Raw genomic sequence first — 18,646 nt, forward strand, 5'->3', positions numbered from 1 at the left:
CTCCTCTCTTTGGGGTCTACTCGTCTCTTTAAGTTCCCCTTGTTCCCGCTGCCCCTCCACCCTTCCCCCTACTCCTACTGTCCCTACCCGTCCTCCTTGCTTCCCCAATTCAATCCCCCCTTTCAGTTCTCCTTGTCTCTGTGGCTTCGGCACACCTTCTCGTATCCCCACTTCCCCACCCCCTCCCCCTTGCTTCCCCAACTCACTCCCCCATATTAAATCTCCTCGTCCTTTTGATCCCTCCAAACTTCCACATATACCCACTTTCTCACCCCCACCCTCTTCCTTTCCCCTTCCTTTCCCCCCTTTGGGTTCTCCTTGTCCCTTTAAACTCCCCACACTCGCACGTGTTCCCACCTTCTCTACCCCTCCCCCTTCCTCCTTCTTTGTCCGGCAGCCATCTTTACCTCCCTCAGCAACCTCCATTTTGTTTCCCTGTTTGCTAGCCTGTACACCCTCCATTTTGCGTACCCCTCCCTCTCCTTCCTCCTTGTTCTTTCGGCAGCCATCTTTGTCTCCTTCTTTCTCCTCCATTTTGTTTTCTTGTTTACTTCTTTCTCCCCCCTCCATTTTGTATCTCAGTTTGCCTCCTTCTCCACTGTCCTTTTTATCTTCCAACCCCTTCAAAATCCCTCCCTTACCCTCCTCCATCTCACGACCCTCTTCCTCCGACTCCTCGCTCGAAACCATCACTACCTCACTTTCCCCCGTCTGCTGCACTCCCACCCCCCCAATATCCATTTCCAAACTTTCCTCCACAATGTCCCCTGCCTCCCCCCATTCTTTACTCCCTTCTCCCTCCCTTCCTTCCCTGGCCTTTGTTTTACTTGCATATGAGAAGGGGCAGTTCCTCCTCACATGCCCTTCTTCTCCACACCACCCACAAGTAACTCTCTCAGTGCACATCCCCGCCCTATGTCCCTTCCCCCCACAACGAAAACACACAGTGAACTGGCAAAACGCCGCGATATGCCCCCCCCTTCCACATCTACTACACACTTTGGGTTGCCCAAAGTAACTAATATATCCCCTGTGCAGCCCTATCTGGATAGAGGAAGGCAAATGCCTTATTCCCCCTCCATCCTCCTCCCCTTTTAACACCACCCGTGCTCTCCATGACCCCGTCCATATTACATGTTTATCCAAAACCCTATCCACCCACAACACCCTTTCCACCATCCCTTCCAAAAAGTGCACTATATCCTCTGCTTCCAACACATCATTAAATAACCTCAACAAAATAACCCGCTCCCGTGCTTTTTCCCCTTCTTCAAACTCCAACCCCTTTAACACCCCCTCCCTCACTAACTTTGCATGCACCCCCCAAAACTTTTCATACGCTTCCCTTCTCCAAAACGTGATTACCCACATCTTATAATTCTCATATGCCACCACCGCGCTCAAGTCCTTCGGATTTATCTTTAAGTCTGTAAACAGTACTCTTTCCATAAATTCCTGTCTTGCCAGGGTCCTCGCCCCCTTAAATCCTTCCTTCGATAAAGTTACACGTACTCGGAGCTTGACCCACCTCCTTGGGTCTTCTTCCCCCCAAGGTATCCCGCCGTACTCCTTTCCCTTCTCTTCTTCTTCCTTCTCTCCTCCGTTCTCTCTCCTCCTCTTCTCCTCCCGTCCTTGCCGCGCATCCTTCTCACCCTCTCTCCGCTTCTCTTCCTCGGCTGCTCCACTGCTCTCCTTCCCCTCCTCCTGGTCTTGTTGCCTCCCGGTACCCTCCTGCTTCCTCTTCCGTCCCGCCAGGCTCCAACCTCCCGTCTCCACGGCCTCCTTACCAGTCCACTCTCCGATTCCCTTCTCCTCGTCCGTCTTCCTTCGTCCGCTCGCCACTTCCGCCAACCTGGTCCCGATCTTTCCGCCACCATCCGCTACTGCTACCGCTCGATTCACCTCCTTCACTGGTCCGCATCTCCGCTCCAACCTCTCCTCCTCCATCACCGATCCACGTCTCCGCACCAACGTCTCCTCCTCCTCGTCCTCCATACCCCCGGCCTCTCGAGGCCCGACCAAGCAGCGGTCGGACCTCCGCCCGACCGCCGCTTGATCTGAGCCTTCAAGAGGCCGAGAAGCGATAGCCTGCTCGAGGCCGGAGGGGGAGCGGGCACCCCGGGCCGGCGGCCCAGGGGGCCCGGCGAGCAGGGCCGGGGGCGGCCCCGGCGGCCGGTCCCGGAGCCTGGCGACTGAGCGACTGGCTGGCTCTCTCTCCTGCGGGCGGGCTGGCAGGTGCGTGCCGCTCCTTCCTTCCTCGACTCGACGAGTTCATCGACGTTCGGGCTGGAAGGGACCTCGGAAGATCATCGAGTCCGTCCAGCCCCGCCTGCCCAAAGGGCCGGCCGGCCGGCCGGAAGGAAGGAAGGAAGGAAGGAAGGAAGTCCGTCCGTCCGTCCGCTGGGCTCAGTGGATCCCAGCAAGAGAAGCATCCCGTTTGCTGTCGAAGGGGTTCAAGGGAGGCAGGCGCTCGAACCGAACCGAACCGAACCGAACCGAACCGAACCGAACCACCTCCGGTGGCAGGCTGTTCCCGACAGACCTTGCCTTGGGGGCTCGGACAGGAAAGCAATTCTTCCTCGTGTCCAGCCTGAAACAGCCTTGTAGGAGTTAGTTAGTTGAGGACCGTTCGACCGGGTCGTCCTCCCTTCCCTTCCCTTCCCTTCCCTTCCCTTCCCTTCCCTTCCCTTCCCTTCCTTGGGGCTCGCTCGCTCGCTCGCTCGCTCTGGGGAACAAACGCGTTCCCCCAGCTACTGGTTGGTGGTCAACTTCGAGGTGGCCATCAGACCGCCCCCGAGCGAGCGAGCGAGCCTGGGCTTTCTCCAGGCAGGCAGGCAGGCAGGCAGGCAGGCAGGCAGGCAGGGCTCTCAGCCTGTCACGGTAGGGTCGGCTTCCCTGACCTGTGATCGCGCGCGCGGCTGGCGTGGCTCTTCTCTGGACGGACTCTCTCCAGCTTCTCCACGTCACGCCCGTCCTTTTGGAATTGTGGAGCCAGCCCAAAACCGACCGAGCGACCGCAGCACTCCAGCCGAGGCCGAGTACAAGGGGAGAAGGACGGCCCGCCCGCCCGCCCGCCTGCCCGGGGTTTGCTCGAGAAGCATCTCTGGACGCAAGCCAGCGCTTGGGTCGCTCCACTAGCTGGTAGCATCGCGCTGCAGGCTAGGCTCGACTCCACTCGGGCCTCCTTCCTTCCTTCCTTCCTTCCTTCCGCTTGCCCCGGTCTCCGTCTACTGCTTTCACTTGACTTGCGCTTGCACACGCCCCGCCGCTCGCCCGCTCTGGCTTTGGGCGGCGGCGGCTGCGACGACGACGACGACGACGACGCTCGACGAAGGCAGCGTCTGGTCTTAAGGGGCCTCGCAGGCCGACGCGGAAAAGGAGGCTGCAAGGCCTGCCTGCCAATAGCCGGGAGGGCCCCGGCCTCCCCGACCCACCCTCCGGGCGCCGCTTCCGGGCCCGCGGCGGGCCCCGGCGAGCTGGGCGGGCTCCCGCCCCGCACCCCCCGCCCGCCTGCCCGCCCCGGCCCGGGCCCCGGGGTCCCGCCCGGGGCCCCGGCCTCCCCCCCCGGCGGGAGGCGGCGGCGGCAGCGGGGCCGTGCTGCCTGCCGAGCAGGAGGGCGCGCGCTCCCTCCCTCCCTCCCTCCCCTGCCAGTGGGCTGCCCGCCCCGCGGCAGCAGCCAGCCCTTTGCATAGGGCCTGCCCCCTGGGGCCGCCCAGGGGCCCCGCCCCTGCTGCCGCTGCCGCTGCTTTTGGAACCCAGAGAGGAGGAAGGCGGCGCTCCCCCGGGAGGGGAGCGGGCACCGGGCCCGGAGGCACTGCAATACCGGGCCGATGCGTGGAGGGGCTGGAGCAAGCTCCGAGGCCCGCTCCCGGCACCAAAAATGCGTTTAATGCGTCGGTCCTCACATCGAGGACGTATCAGCGATTAAACTGATAAGAACAGATTTTTTTTTTTTTTTTTTTTTTTTTTTTTTTTTTTTTTTTTTTTTTTTTTTTTTTATTAAAAGCATCCTTCGTTCACCACCACCAGGAAAAACCTCTCTCCTTCACATCACAGCACAACAAACCTTCCCGTACAAAACTGGAAAGCGCTTGTCTCTTTGTTACAGGTTCAGACTACAAAAACCATTTTAGCTCTCCCGTAAGTAACAACGCTGAACATAAAATAACATCACATAACATAACATCTATCCAAACAGTTGTTTACTCTACCTTTCCCACCCCTTTCCTGCCCTCTCACTCAAACAGTTTCTGCCACTCAATATCTTCCCACTCTCCTTCTCCTTTCCGTCGATAGTACCCCAACTCTGCGTACGCTAAATACACACATTCCCGTGGCGCGAAATAAAGCCCCTTCTGTACCAATAAACATCGCGTTTTCCACAGTGCCATCCTTGTACACAACAGTAAAACCCGAATCTCCCATTCCCACGCTTTATGCCTCGCCAGTCCGTACATCGCTCCCTCGTAGCTCACGCAGTCCCCCCACCCTATCTCTTTACAAAACTTCGCCACCTTCTGCCAAACCTTCTGTGCATATGAGCATTCCCATAGCACGTGGAACACCGTTTCCTCCCTGCTGCACAGTTCCCTCGGACACTCCCTTGACCTTAGCAGACCCCATTTCCGCTGCTCTGCCCTCACCGGTAGCACTTTCCTGACCGCTCGCCACGCAAAATCCTCGTGCTCCCCCTTCCATCTTTTCCCCACTATCCCCTTCCAGGCCCTTCCCACCTGCCCTTCTGACAACTCTCCTATATCTGCCATCTCATCCTTCGCTCTGATTCCTCTCAGCACCTTCTTTGCTTCTCTCAGTCCCTCGCACCCTAACTCCTCCAGCCCCTTCGCTCTCAAAAAGGCCCAGGCCCGTGCATACCACTTGGGCGGTCTCTCGGCCCACAAGCCCGTCCACCTCTCTCCGTATAATCCCAACCTCCTTAAAAACCTTCCCGCCCAATATCTGCACAACGCCGCCGCTTTCCTTCCCTCCAAACCCGCAATTCGCACCACCCCTTTCCAAAAGTGCACGTACAGGAACACCTCTAGTTCCGGCACGCCCCAGCCTCCCAAGTTCTCCCCCTTATATATCTCCCTCCTCGCCACCTTCTCCGTCTGCCCACCCCAGAAAAAGAGACATATCTCCCTTTGCACCCGCCTCACCTGCAACCAGGTAGGCGGGTATACCGTTGCCACAAACAAAATTGTTGGCAGCAGAAACTGTTTCATAATCCCCACCTTTCCCCGAAACGTCAACTTCCTCGTTCGCCATAGCCCTACCACCTTCCTCACCTGCCCTCGAAGCGCCTCCCACGCCCGTTCCCCCTTCCCCTTCACATCCATATAGACTCCCAACACCTTCAAACCCTCCTTCTCTACCTGCCACCCCACCTCCTCCAGCCCGGCCCATTCCCCCACCGCTAACAAACTGCTTTTCCCTGTGTTCACTCGTGGCCCCGCTGCTTCTCCATATTCCTTAATGCTTTCCACCACCCTCTCCAAGGACCCCCTATCCCGCACCATAAACATCACGTCATCCATATACAGAGTCACTCTCACTTCTCCTCCCCCCGGTACCGGTATTCCTCTCACTCTCCCATCTCTCCTCACTCTCTGTGCCAACGGCTCTATGCCGCACACAAACAGCTCCGGAGATAGGGGGCACCCCTGGCGCACCCCTCTCTCCACCCTGAATTCCTCTCCCAAACAGCCCTTCACCGAGATCCTGCTCCTCGCCCCTCTATACAGGGCTCTCACCCACCCCACAAATTTCCCAGGGAAGCCCATCCGGTCCAACACCTTAAACAGGAAACCGTGCTCCAAACTGTCATATGCCTTCTCTAGATCTACACTACCCAGCACCACTTTCCACCCCCTTTCTCCCACGTACTCCAAAGTATCTCTCCATACCCACTGCGTATCCCCCAGCCTCCTACCCTTCACTGCACACGTCTGGTCTTCCCCCACCACCTTTCCCATCACCTTCCCCATCCTTGTTGCCAGCACCTTTGAGAACAACTTGTAATCCACATTCAATAAAGTAATCGGTCTCCAGTTCTTCAACACTTCCTTGTCCCCTTTCTTATGCAACAACACCACCACCCCCACCGCAAAGCCCTCCCCGACCACCCCTGATTCCATTACCTCCCGAAACATCTCCACCACATCCTCCCCCACCACCCCCCAGAAACGCTCGTAAAATTCAGCCGGCAACCCATCCAAACCCGGCGTCTTCCCCTTCTTCATCTGCCCCAACACCTCCTTCACTTCTTCCTCCGTGACGTCCCTCTCCAAATCCACCCTCTCCCTTTCTTCTACCCTCTTTTCCAGCTCCCCCAAAAACCTCTCCCCCGCCATCCCATCCACCTCTCGCTTTTTATACAGCTCCGCGTAGAAACCTGTCACCTCCTTTAACACCTCCCTTTGCGACTCGACCCGCACTCCCTTCCCTGTCACCACCGCCCCCACTTCCTTGCTCCCTTTTCTAACTCTGCCTGCAAAATACTTCCCCCATTCCTCCCCCTCCCCCATCCACGGAGCCCGTGCTAAAAACATCCTTTCCTGTTCCTTCCCCCGAAACCATTCCTCTACCTCCCGTTTCGCCTCCCCCAGCTCCCGCTTCACTTCCTTTCCCCCCATCGCTTCTCGAATCAGCCCCTGAACCTTCCCCTGCAATCTCCCCAGCTCCTTCCTCTTCTCCCACGCTTGCCGTTTTCCAACTCTACTAAACCACCCCTTGATCTTCTCCTTCATAACCCTCCACCAATCCCAATGTGATTTAAACAGCACTCTTGTTGTTCTCCACCTCTCATATTCCCTCCCAAAGGCTTTACACACCCGTTCGTCGTCCAGCACCCTCGTGTTCAGCTTCCACACCCCCTTCCCTCTCCCTCCCCCGACCCGTAACTGTACCCTCAACATCTTGTGATCACTAAAACCCACTTCCACCACCTCCTTCCTTTCCACCCCCACTCCTTCCGAAACCAACACAAAATCAATTCTCGAAACCTTCTGTCCCCTGGGGTCAATCCTCGTTCCCACCCGCTCTCCCTTCCAGACATCCACCAGCCCCTCTTCCCGAATCCAATTCCCCAAACACCTCCCTGTACTATCCAAACTTCCCCCGCCAACCCCCCCTTCCCTATCTCCTCCCTCGAGAATGCAGTTGAAATCTCCGACAAAAACTTTCTTCCCTCCCCCTCCCCCACATATCGCCAATCTCCGAAAGAATTCCCTCCGTTCCTCCTTCACCGCCGGGGCGTAGACATTGAAAACCCCCACCTCCTCCCCCCCCACCTCCACCTTCATGTGTTGCAGGCGCCCCTCAACTAAGACCTCTACCCCGGTTACTGTTACCCGTGTTTCATCCACTAAGATTCCCACCCCCGCCGCTTTATTTCCACCCGCCCCCGCCCACCACGATCTTCCCTTGTCCCATCTTCTCCGTAGCACCCCGTAATCTTCTTCCCACCCGATCCCACACTCTTGTAAACAAATAATATCAGCCCTCACCGCCCTCAAAAACCCTCCCATCCTTTCCCACCGTTTCTTAGACGCTAGACTCCTCACATTTAAGGAGACAACACACAATGCCCCTGCCATGGCGAGTAGCAACAACAAAAACTTCCCCTTTTTCACACTTCTTCCCCACTCTCACTCTCCGATGTCTCCAGCACGGATTCCACCCCTTTCCGCCATTTCCCTGAAGTTTTCAAACGCTCCCCCACTGCTTTTGGGTTCAAAAATCCCAAAATGTCTGCCGTTTCCCTTTCCCCCTCTCCCTTTTCTTTCTTCTTCCCTTTCCCTCTTTCCTTTCCACCGTCGGTTTGTACCCCCGGCTTCTTCGTCTCCTTTTCCTCCCCGCCGGAGTTCTTCCTTTTCTTGAGACTCCCGTCTCGCCCTTGCTCAATGGCCTCCATCTCCTCCAGTTGTTCTACCCACGCTTTCTCTTTTATACGACTCGGCTTTTGTCCCTTTCCATGTTGCCTTTCCAAATCTGCTACCATACCCCTCAAGTGTTGCAATCCCTCAGCCTCCCTTCCTTCCTCCTCTGTTTTCTGTGTCCACTTCTCCACATTTTCCTCCTCCACCAGCTCTTTGGCTGCCTCTTCGATCCCCTCGTAAACCTTCTCCTCGTTCTCGAATCTTTCCTCAACCTGCGTTTCCTCCACGCACATCTCGTCCCCTTGCTCTGGCACCAACCTCTGCGCCTCCTCCTCCTCCTCCTCCAGTATTCTCGTTTCCTCCCGGGCCTCCTCACGACTCCCCGCCATCCGTACGCGGTTAGCGTAGGACGAGGGGCACGCCTGCTGCGTGTGTCCCTCCTGCCCGCACCCTGGACACACAATGCTCCCCTTACAGAATTGGGCTGTGTGCCCCAGGCCCCGACAGCGGTAACACACAGTAAGGCGACAGAACGCCGCCAAATGCCCCTCTTGCCCGCACCGGTTACACAACTTGGGCTGATCGTGATATACCACGTAACCTCTGCATGGCCCAATTTGCACCGCCGAAGCTAAGTGCTTGACTGCCCCGGGCTTTCCCACCACCTCGCAGAGCGTCACCTTTGCTTTCCATGCCCCGGTCCACACCCCCCAGCGATCACACTCTCTCTCGACAACAGCCACCCGTTCCACCCTCTGCTCCAGCCATCTTTTAACTTCTTCTTTTTGGTCCACCTCAGTAAACATCTTGATGTAGAGAATTCTCTCTCGTGCTCTCCGCCCCATGTCAAAAACCAGGCCCTCCAAATCCCCTCTGTTCTGGGCCTCCTCATGTGCCTTCCAAAATGCTGCGTAACTGCTCCCATTTTCGAACGTGACATTCCAAACTTTTCTGTTATCGAAAGCAATTACACAGTACAAGTCTCTCGGGTTCACTTTGAGAAGCTTCAGGAGCACCTCTGCCATGAACTCCCCACGCCTCAGTGTCTTACTTCCTTTGTAGCCCTCAGGGCTGAGGGTTATTTTCACCCTCCATTTTGTGCCCTGGCCACCATTTCCTGCTTCTTCAGGCTCTGCTTCTGCCTCTGGCCCTGGTGTCTCCCGACGACTTCCTGCCGCCGGCGAGGCTCCTCCTCCATCTTCAGGGGTCTTCTGCCCCCCCGCTCCCACGTGGGCCTTCCCTTTCCGTTGAACGCGGGTCCACCCCTCCTCCTCCTTCTCCTCCTCCATCGCCATTTGCTCACCATCTCTGGTCTCCGCCCAGTCACCGATATGGTTCGCCAACCGACGTCTCTGCTCCCGGACTCTCTCCGCCTCGGTTCCTGCCTCCGCCGTAATCTGCATACTCATCTGCATATTCATCTGCATATCCGACCTCGCCTTCGAAGCAGCCATTCCACTCTGTGTCACTGTCTCCTCCGTCTCGTGCGCTGCGCTGCTCATGGGTGTCTAAAGACCCCGCATGCCTAGCACGTCAGTTTTTCCACTGAAAACAGCCGATACTACACTTGATCTGAGCCTTCAAGAGGCCGAGAAGCGATAACCTGCTCGAGGCCGGAGGGGGAGCGGGCACCCCGGGCCGGCGGCCCAGGGGGCCCGGCGAGCAGGGCCGGGGGCGGCCCCGGCGGCGGCGGCGGCCGGTCCCGGAGCCTGGCGACTGAGCGACTGGCTGGCTCGCTCTCTCTCCTGCGGGCGGGCGGGCAGGTGCGTGCCGCTCCTTCCTCGACTCGACGAGTTCATCGACGTTCGGGCTGGAAGGGACCTCGGAAGATCATCGAGTCCGTCCAGCCCCGCCTGCCCAAAGGGCCGGCCGGCCGGAAGGAAGGAAGGAAGGAAGGAAGGAAGGAAGGAAGGAAGTCCGTCCGTCCGCTGGGCTCAGTGGATCCCAGCAAGAGAAGCATCCCGTTTGCTGTCGAAGGGGTTCAAGGGAGGCAGGCGCTCGAACCGAACCGAACCGAACCGAACCGAACCGAACCACCTCCGGTGGCAGGCTGTTCCCGACAGACCTTGCCTTGGGGGCTCGGACAGGAAAGCAATTCTTCCTCGTGTCCAGCCTGAAACAGCCTTGTAGGAGTTAGTTAGTTGAGGACCGTTCGACCGGGTCGTCCTCCCTTCCCTTCCCTTCCCTTCCCTTCCCTTCCCTTCCCTTCCTTGGGGCTCGCTCGCTCGCTCGCTCGCTCTGGGGAACAAACGCGTTCCCCCAGCTACTGGTTGGTGGTCAACTTCGAGGTGGCCATCAGACCGCCCCCGAGCGAGCGAGCGAGCGAGCGAGCGAGCCTGGGCTTTCTCCAGGCAGGCAGGCAGGCAGGCAGGCAGGCAGGGCTCTCAGCCTGTCACGGTAGGGTCGGCTTCCCTGACCTGTGATCGCGCGCGCGGCTGGCGTGGCTCTTCTCTGGACGGACTCTCTCCAGCTTCTCCACGTCACGCCCGTCCTTTTGGAATTGTGGAGCCAGCCCAAAACCGACCGACCGACCGAGCGACCGCAGCACTCCAGCCGAGGCCGAGTACAAGGGGAGAAGGACGGCCTGCCCGCCCGCCCGGGGTTTGCTCGAGAAGCATCTCTGGACGCAAGCCAGCGCTTGGGTCGCTCCACTAGCTGGTAGCATCGCGCTGCAGGCTAGGCTCGACTCCACTCGGGCCTCCTTCCTTCCTTCCTTCCTTCCTTCCTTCCGCTTGCCCCGGTCTCCGTCTACTGCTTTCACTTGACTTGCGCTTGCACACGCCCCGCCGCTCGCCCGCTCTGGCTTTGGGCGGCGGCGGCGGCGACGACGACGACGACGACGCCGTCGCTCGACGAAGGCAGCGTCTGGTCTTAAGGGGCCTCGCAGGCCGACGCGGAAAAGGAGGCTGCAAGGCCTGCCTGCCAATAGCCGGGAGGGCCCCGGCCTCCCCGACCCACCCTCCGGGCGCCGCTTCCGGGCCCGCGGCGGGCCCCGGCGAGCTGGGCGGGCTCCCGCCCCGCACCCCCCGCCCGCCTGCCCGCCCCGGCCCGGGCCCCGGGGTCCCGCCCGGGGCCCCGGCCTCCCCCCCGGCGGGAGGCGGCGGCGGCAGCGGGGCCGTGCTGCCTGCCGAGCAGGAGGGCGCGCGCTCCCTCCCCTGCCAGTGGGCTGCCCGCCCCGCGGCGGCAGCCAGCCCTTTGCATAGGGCCTGCCCCCTGGGGCCGCCCAGGGGCCCCGCCCCTGCTGCCGCTGCCGCTGCTTTTGGAACCCAGAGAGGAGGAAGGCGGCGCTCCCCCGGGAGGGGAGCAGGCACCGGGCCCGGAGGCACTGCAATACCGGGCCGATGCGTGGAGGGGCTGGAGCAAGCTCCGAGGCCCGCTCCCGGCACCAAAAATGCGTTTAATGCGTCGGTCCTCACATCGAGGACGTATCAGCGATTAAACTGATAAGAACAGATACTACACTTGATCTGAGCCTTCAAGAGGCCGAGAAGCGATAACCTGCTCGAGGCCGGAGGGGGAGCGGGCACCCCGGGCCGGCGGCCCAGGGGGCCCGGCGAGCAGGGCCGGGGGCGGCCCCGGCGGCGGCGGCGGCCGGTCCCGGAGCCTGGCGACTGAGCGACTGGCTGGCTCGCTCTCTCTCCTGCGGGCGGGCGGGCAGGTGCGTGCCGCTCCTTCCTCGACTCGACGAGTTCATCGACGTTCGGGCTGGAAGGGACCTCGGAAGATCATCGAGTCCGTCCAGCCCCGCCTGCCCAAAGGGCCGGCCGGCCGGAAGGAAGGAAGGAAGGAAGGAAGGAAGGAAGGAAGGAAGGAAGTCCGTCCGTCCGCTGGGCTCAGTGGATCCCAGCAAGAGAAGCATCCCGTTTGCTGTCGAAGGGGTTCAAGGGAGGCAGGCGCTCGAACCGAACCGAACCGAACCGAACCGAACCGAACCACCTCCGGTGGCAGGCTGTTCCCGACAGACCTTGCCTTGGGGGCTCGGACAGGAAAGCAATTCTTCCTCGTGTCCAGCCTGAAACAGCCTTGTAGGAGTTAGTTAGTTGAGGACCGTTCGACCGGGTCGTCCTCCCTTCCCTTCCCTTCCCTTCCCTTCCCTTCCCTTCCCTTCCCTTCCTTGGGGCTCGCTCGCTCGCTCGCTCGCTCTGGGGAACAAACGCGTTCCCCCAGCTACTGGTTGGTGGTCAACTTCGAGGTGGCCATCAGACCGCCCCCGAGCGAGCGAGCGAGCGAGCGAGCGAGCCTGGGCTTTCTCCAGGCAGGCAGGCAGGCAGGCAGGCAGGCAGGGCTCTCAGCCTGTCACGGTAGGGTCGGCTTCCCTGACCTGTGATCGCGCGCGCGGCTGGCGTGGCTCTTCTCTGGACGGACTCTCTCCAGCTTCTCCACGTCACGCCCGTCCTTTTGGAATTGTGGAGCCAGCCCAAAACCGACCGACCGACCGAGCGACCGCAGCACTCCAGCCGAGGCCGAGTACAAGGGGAGAAGGACGGCCTGCCCGCCCGCCCGGGGTTTGCTCGAGAAGCATCTCTGGACGCAAGCCAGCGCTTGGGTCGCTCCACTAGCTGGTAGCATCGCGCTGCAGGCTAGGCTCGACTCCACTCGGGCCTCCTTCCTTCCTTCCTTCCTTCCTTCCTTCCGCTTGCCCCGGTCTCCGTCTACTGCTTTCACTTGACTTGCGCTTGCACACGCCCCGCCGCTCGCCCGCTCTGGCTTTGGGCGGCGGCGGCGGCGACGACGACGACGACGACGACGACGCCGTCGCTCGACGAAGGCAGCGTCTGGTCTTAAGGGGCCTCGCAGGCCGACGCGGAAAAGGAGGCTGCAAGGCCTGCCTGCCAATAGCCGGGAGGGCCCCGGCCTCCCCGACCCACCCTCCGGGCGCCGCTTCCGGGCCCGCGGCGGGCCCCGGCGAGCTGGGCGGGCTCCCGCCCCGCACCCCCCGCCCGCCTGCCCGCCCCGGCCCGGGCCCCGGGGTCCCGCCCGGGGCCCCGGCCTCCCCCCCGGCGGGAGGCGGCGGCGGCAGCGGGGCCGTGCTGCCTGCCGAGCAGGAGGGCGCGCGCTCCCTCCCCTGCCAGTGGGCTGCCCGCCCCGCGGCGGCAGCCAGCCCTTTGCATAGGGCCTGCCCCCTGGGGCCGCCCAGGGGCCCCGCCCCTGCTGCCGCTGCCGCTGCTTTTGGAACCCAGAGAGGAGGAAGGCGGCGCTCCCCCGGGAGGGGAGCAGGCACCGGGCCCGGAGGCACTGCAATACCGGGCCGATGCGTGGAGGGGCTGGAGCAAGCTCCGAGGCCCGCTCCCGGCACCAAAAATGCGTTTAATGCGTCGGTCCTCACATCGAGGACGTATCAGCGATTAAACTGATAAGAACAGATTGACTTTTATCAGTAAATGGTAAGGATGGTAAATCCAAAAAAAAGATGACAAAGCCGATAGGGAAATACAGAACGCCCGGGCGAGGGACTAACAATAGAAGGATGGGGGTGAGGTTGGGAACGCACCTAGGTTACATGCGATACAAAGTTAGCCAACTAAGCCCGGGGGTAAGGGGAGAGGGGAGTGGGGAGGGGGAGGGAGGGGGGGGTTTCGCGACGCTGAGAGAGAAAGAGGATAGAAACACACATACCCGTGACAATGGTCCGCGACGGTGGGAGGAGTGGTCCGAGGATGAAGCGTCTCAGTCTAGATACAGTCTATCGCGGGGGTCCTCTTCGGGTGGCGCTGGGTCGTCGTCCGTCGTTGATGAGTCCTCTTGAAGCGAAGGTCCGTCTGTTGCGGAGGGGGGCGGTTCAGGCGGTCCCCTCCGGGTCCGGTCCGGCGGCTGTTCTCCTGCTGGGGTCCGTGTACTGGCGGTGGCCCGTGATGTGTTCCACGTAGATGTCGCGGGACCACCGGATGGTGTCGGACACCATGAGGCAGCGCATCAGCTTGGCGTAGCGGCGGGAGACGCGGCAGGCGCGCAGGACGCTCTCGTTACTGGGGTCCCAGGCTCCGAGCGTCCCCACGATGAGCGCGTCGACCGTCACGTCGTAGCCGCGGCCCCTCAAGGTGTCGGCCAGCGGGGCGTACTTCTCCCGCTTGCGAGCCCGGGCGTCGGCGAAGGCTTGGCGCCGGTTCTCGAACGGGATGGTGACGTCCACGATGGTGATCTTCTTGGCCTCCTCGTCGGTGATCACGATGTCGGGGCGCATCTGGCTCTCGCAGCCCGGGACGGTGCGGTTGACGGAGACCTGCCCCGCGGCGGCCGGGATGGCCCTCACCAGCCGGTCCTGGACGGCGTTGTGGCGGAGCTGCCAGGCCCTGGCGTGCGGCTTGCAGCTGCACAGCACGTGGGGGAGGGTCTCGGCCGCGTAGCCGCACCGTCGGCACCTCTTGTCCCGGTGGCCGAAGCGGACGGCCCCGTTGAGAGGCAGGCAGTTGAGGCGGGCGCGGTGGAGGAAGCGCCAGTCCGCGAAGCGCGTGAAGCTCCCGCTAGGCATGAAGTGGTTGCTGGCGTCCCACTTCGAGGTGACGTCGAAGACCTTGCCCTGGTCGGGTTTGGCCCTCAGGTCGCCGGCGTATTTGTTGCGGACGGCGTCCTTCAGGAACCTCTCCAGGAAGGTCCTCGTGCGGGGCGTCACGGTCACGGGGTCGGCGTGCGGGGCTGGCTGCAGGGAGACTGCCAGCTCCCGGCGCTCCTCGGTCCAAGTCCAGGCGCAGCCGATGCGCTTCCCGAGGCGGCGCGTGGCGTTGCGGGCTCGGCTCCACAGCGAGGCAAAGTCCCCGCCGTCTCGGCTGAACTCGCCCTCCAGCGAGCCGCTCAGGAAGGTGGCCAAGTCACGTCCGGTGGGTTGCCTGCCGATCCTCTTGCGGGCGGTCTCCTCCAGGGCGCTGGCGGCGATGATACTTACCGTCGCGTCCGGGCAGGTCAGGAGGCGGAAGGCGTGGGTGACCACGGCGATGTCGCCGAGGTCTCCCATGCGGGGCACGTTGGCACCCCCCTGCCGGTAGGGGATGTGCAGGACCTCGTTGCTGGCCCGCAGCGGCAGGTGCAGCCACTTCTTGAGCAGCCGTCGGATCTCGGCGTCCGCCTTCTTGAGGGGGGTCTTGGGGACCGCCGAGCCTCTCAGGACGAACGCGACGCGGGGGATGAGGAAAGTGTTCACCGCGTCGATCTTCTGCCACGGGGCCAGCAGGGACGAGTCCAGTTTGTGCGCGTCCTGCACGATGCCGTTGATGGTTTCCTCCGGCGTCTGCCTGGCCCGGTGGCCGGTGGGCGTCCCCAGGTGGCAGTAGGCCTCTCCGTCGCGCAGGTGCCGCATCGCCTGGCCCTGGATCGTGACGGTGGAGTCCAGGACGCGGCTCTTCTGCTTCCCGTCGACGTGCAGGGAAGCGCACTTGGCGACGTTGAAACGCAGGCCCATCCACCTGGCCGCCTCCGACGTCACGTCCAGCATCTGCTGCAGCTGGGTGGCGTCGGGGGCGAGGAGCACGAGGTCGTCGGCGTAGGCCAGGACGCTCAGCTTCTCGCCGTAGAGGTCGAGCCCGCCGGGGCCGCCCGCCACGGCTCGAAGGAGCGGTTCCATGGCCAGGTTGAAGATGATGGGGCTGAGGGGGCAGCCCTGCCTCACTCCCGACCGGATGGGGATCTCCGCGGTCTCCCCGTCGGTGGCGCGGACGGTTGTGGTGCAGCCGTGGTAGAGCTCGCGCACCAGGTTGGTGACGCCGTCCGGCAGGCCCAGCTCGCGGAGGGTGTCGAAGATGTGGCGGTGGGGCACGGACCCGAAGGCGTTGGAAATGTCCAGCCACGCCACCGCGCACTGCTTCTTGGTCCTCCGGGCGTTGTCCAGGGCCATCTGGAGGGTGAAGTTGTGCTCGTAGCAGCCCTCCGTGGACATGAAGCCCTTCTGGCTTCGGCTGACGGCTCCGCCGGTCACCGCCCAGTCGGCGATGCGGCCCGCCAGGCAGCCGGCGTAGAGTTTCGCGACGGTGGAGCACAGGGTGATGGGTCTCCAGTTGCCCGGGTCGTTCGGGTCTCCCTTCTTGTGGATGAGGACCGTCATGGCCCTCTTCCAGGCGGCGGGCGTGCGCCGGAACTCTCTGCACCTGTTGAAGAGAACAGAAAGAACAAGGCAGCCCGGGTCACGTTTTTTAAGGAGACCGTACCTGATCCCGTCCTTGCCGGGGGCGGTGTCCCTGGTCCTCTTCAGGCGGGCTTCCACCTCCTGCGGCGTGAAGGCGTCCTCGAACCCCTCCGCCGGGGGCACGGGGGTCAGCGCTTCGACGGTCGCGGGGCGTGGGGTGGCGGCATCCGTTGGAGGGTTGAAGACCCTGCTGAAATATCTGAAGAGAGCCTCCCGGGGGACCTGGCAGAAGGCCGAGGGTCCCTCCAGGATTTCTCTCACCGCCTTGGGACGGTTGGCCCGGTACAGCTTCTGGATCCGGGAGGCCGCCGCCGGGTCGTAGCGCTGGCGCCTGGGTCGCCTCTGCGGTTGGGGCCTGTGGTCTCGTCGCGTCGCCGGTCTGTTGTTGTTTCCTCGGGGTTGGCCGGGCCGGGCGGCCGCCGAGAGCTCCTCTGTGAGCCGGGCCACCGAGGCCTCGAAAGCCTCGAAGGTGGTGGCCTGGGAGAGCTCCTCCAGCCAGAGGGTCTGCCACGGAGAGGGCATCCTCTGCTGCGGGGAGGGCTCCGCACCGGGAGATTCCGGCACGCTCGGGGGCCGGAGGGCGCCCGGCGGCTCGGTTCCTCCCGGCGGCTCCGGAATCCTCGGCGGGGCGGGGGCCTCGGGTGGCCCCGGGGGTCCCGGTGGAGGGCTGTCCGGTCGGGGCGTCGCGTTCGGTCGGGGGACCCTGGGCGGAGGCCTGCACGGTGGCGTCGTCGGGGCAGGTCTCTCCGTAGGGCGGTCCTCGGAGGTCTGGTCCGGTGGGGTTGTCGGCGGGGTGGCCGGTCTGGCGGGTCTCCGCGCCGCGGCCTGGGTGCGCCGGGCCGGGGCGGCGGACCTCACCAGCGTGCCGGGTCTCCTCTCTGCTCCGTGGCCTTGGCATACCTTCTGGTGGTTCTTGAGGAGCTTCAAGGCCTCGTATTCGGTGCCGCAGAGGGAGCAGTAAAAAGCTAGGCGCAGCTGGTGGAAGCGCCGCAGGTGCTTGTTCATGTCGCCGTGCGACCTGTACTGTCTCGGCGGGTGGCAGGTCGGGCAGAACAGCTTGCCCGGAAGAGGGAAGGGGAGGAACGTGAGCGCCGTCACGTCTGCTCCTTCCCCTGGGTCGTCCGTGGGGGGGTCCGGCATCGGGGGGGTTCGGGGCTCCTCCACCAGCGTGGGGAGACCCTTGGGGTGGGCGTCCTCGGGGCCGCCGGGGTCCGGGGGCCGTCGCCGTTCGGGGCCCGTCGTCGTCACCGGGGCGCCGTGGGGGTCCGGAGGGCTCCGCTGTCGCACGGGACGCTCCGTCGTTGTCCGGGGGGCGTCCTCGGGCTCCGGGGTCCTCCGCCGGGAGGCGGCTCTCGTCAGCCGGGGTTCCGGGCTTTGAGAGTCTCTCTGCCTCCGGGGGTCGATCGATGGTCGGGGGTCCGCCGCCGCCTGTCGGGGTCCCGACATCGTGGGGGGGTGCGTCGGGGTTCTTCGCCGGCTCGGGTTCGCTGGTCTACCCTCCTGGGAGGGTCCTCCGGGATCCGCAGTCGACGTTCCGCCCTAGCTGGGGTCTCCGTGCCTCGAGCGTTCTCGACAGTGGATCAGGGCGTCCTTGAGACCTGGGGGTGTTGCTCCACGTTCCGTCCTCCGAACCCTGGCGTTCGCCTACCGACCGAGGTCTTCGGCTATTAGCCCGAGCTGGGGTTTTCGCTTTATCGGGGTCCGGCGAGCCAGAGCACCCTTTGGCTACTAACCTGGGAAGCACGGTCGCTTGCGCAACCGGATACCCTTTCGGACGTACTGGCGGCACCGCCTTCTCTAGCCCGTCATGACTGACGAGAACCCTCGCTGCAGCAGGAGAAAGAAAAGCAAGCTGCTAGTCAGCTCACTTTTTGTCTCTATAGTTCCGGCAGTCTGCCGGACTGGGTTGGCGCCGGTCCTGGAAGTACTGCAATACCAGGCCGGGCGCGGGGCGAGAGTAAGTGTTTCTCTGTCTTTTTCAGCAATTAAACTGCAAAACCGGGCCGATGTGTGGAGCGGATGGAGCAAGCTCCGAGTTCCGCTCCCGGCACCGGAAAATGCGTTCAATGCGTCAGTCCTCGCATCGAGAACATAAGAACAGATACTACACTTGATCTGAGCCTTCAAGAGGCCGAGAAGCGATAACCTGCTCGAGGCCGGAGGGGGAGCGGGCACCCCGGGCCGGCGGCCCAGGGGGCCCGGCGAGCAGGGCCGGGGGCGGCCCCGGCGGCGGCGGCGGCCGGTCCCGGAGCCTGGCGACTGAGCGACTGGCTGGCTCGCTCTCTCTCCTGCGGGCGGGCGGGCAGGTGCGTGCCGCTCCTTCCTCGACTCGACGAGTTCATCGACGTTCGGGCTGGAAGGGACCTCGGAAGATCATCGAGTCCGTCCAGCCCCGCCTGCCCAAAGGGCCGGCCGGCCGGAAGGAAGGAAGGAAGGAAGGAAGGAAGGAAGGAAGGAAGGAAGGAAGTCCGTCCGTCCGCTGGGCTCAGTGGATCCCAGCAAGAGAAGCATCCCGTTTGCTGTCGAAGGGGTTCAAGGGAGGCAGGCGCTCGAACCGAACCGAACCGAACCGAACCGAACCGAACCACCTCCGGTGGCAGGCTGTTCCCGACAGACCTTGCCTTGGGGGCTCGGACAGGAAAGCAATTCTTCC

At 62.7% G+C, this 18,646-nt stretch overlaps 3 non-coding genes and 1 pseudogene across 3 annotated transcripts; all 4 read right to left on the reverse strand.

Moving 5' to 3' along the window:
• Positions 1-3,789: 3,789 nt before the first annotated feature.
• Positions 3,790-3,961, reverse strand: LOC132246866 (U2 spliceosomal RNA; annotated as a pseudogene).
• Positions 3,962-11,180: 7,219 nt separating this feature from the next.
• Positions 11,181-11,375, reverse strand: LOC132246861 (U2 spliceosomal RNA). Its single transcript, XR_009458229.1, has one exon. It is a non-coding gene; the product is annotated as a U2 spliceosomal RNA (small nuclear RNA).
• Positions 11,376-13,090: 1,715 nt separating this feature from the next.
• Positions 13,091-13,277, reverse strand: LOC132246867 (U2 spliceosomal RNA). Its single transcript, XR_009458233.1, has one exon. It is a non-coding gene; the product is annotated as a U2 spliceosomal RNA (small nuclear RNA).
• Positions 13,278-17,952: 4,675 nt separating this feature from the next.
• Positions 17,953-18,136, reverse strand: LOC132246865 (U2 spliceosomal RNA). Its single transcript, XR_009458232.1, has one exon. It is a non-coding gene; the product is annotated as a U2 spliceosomal RNA (small nuclear RNA).
• Between the last annotated feature and the right edge of the window lie 510 nt (positions 18,137-18,646).

This window comes from Alligator mississippiensis, unplaced genomic scaffold (assembly GCF_030867095.1).
Source record: "Alligator mississippiensis isolate rAllMis1 unplaced genomic scaffold, rAllMis1 scaffold_110, whole genome shotgun sequence".
NCBI classification, from domain to species: domain Eukaryota; kingdom Metazoa; phylum Chordata; order Crocodylia; family Alligatoridae; genus Alligator; species Alligator mississippiensis.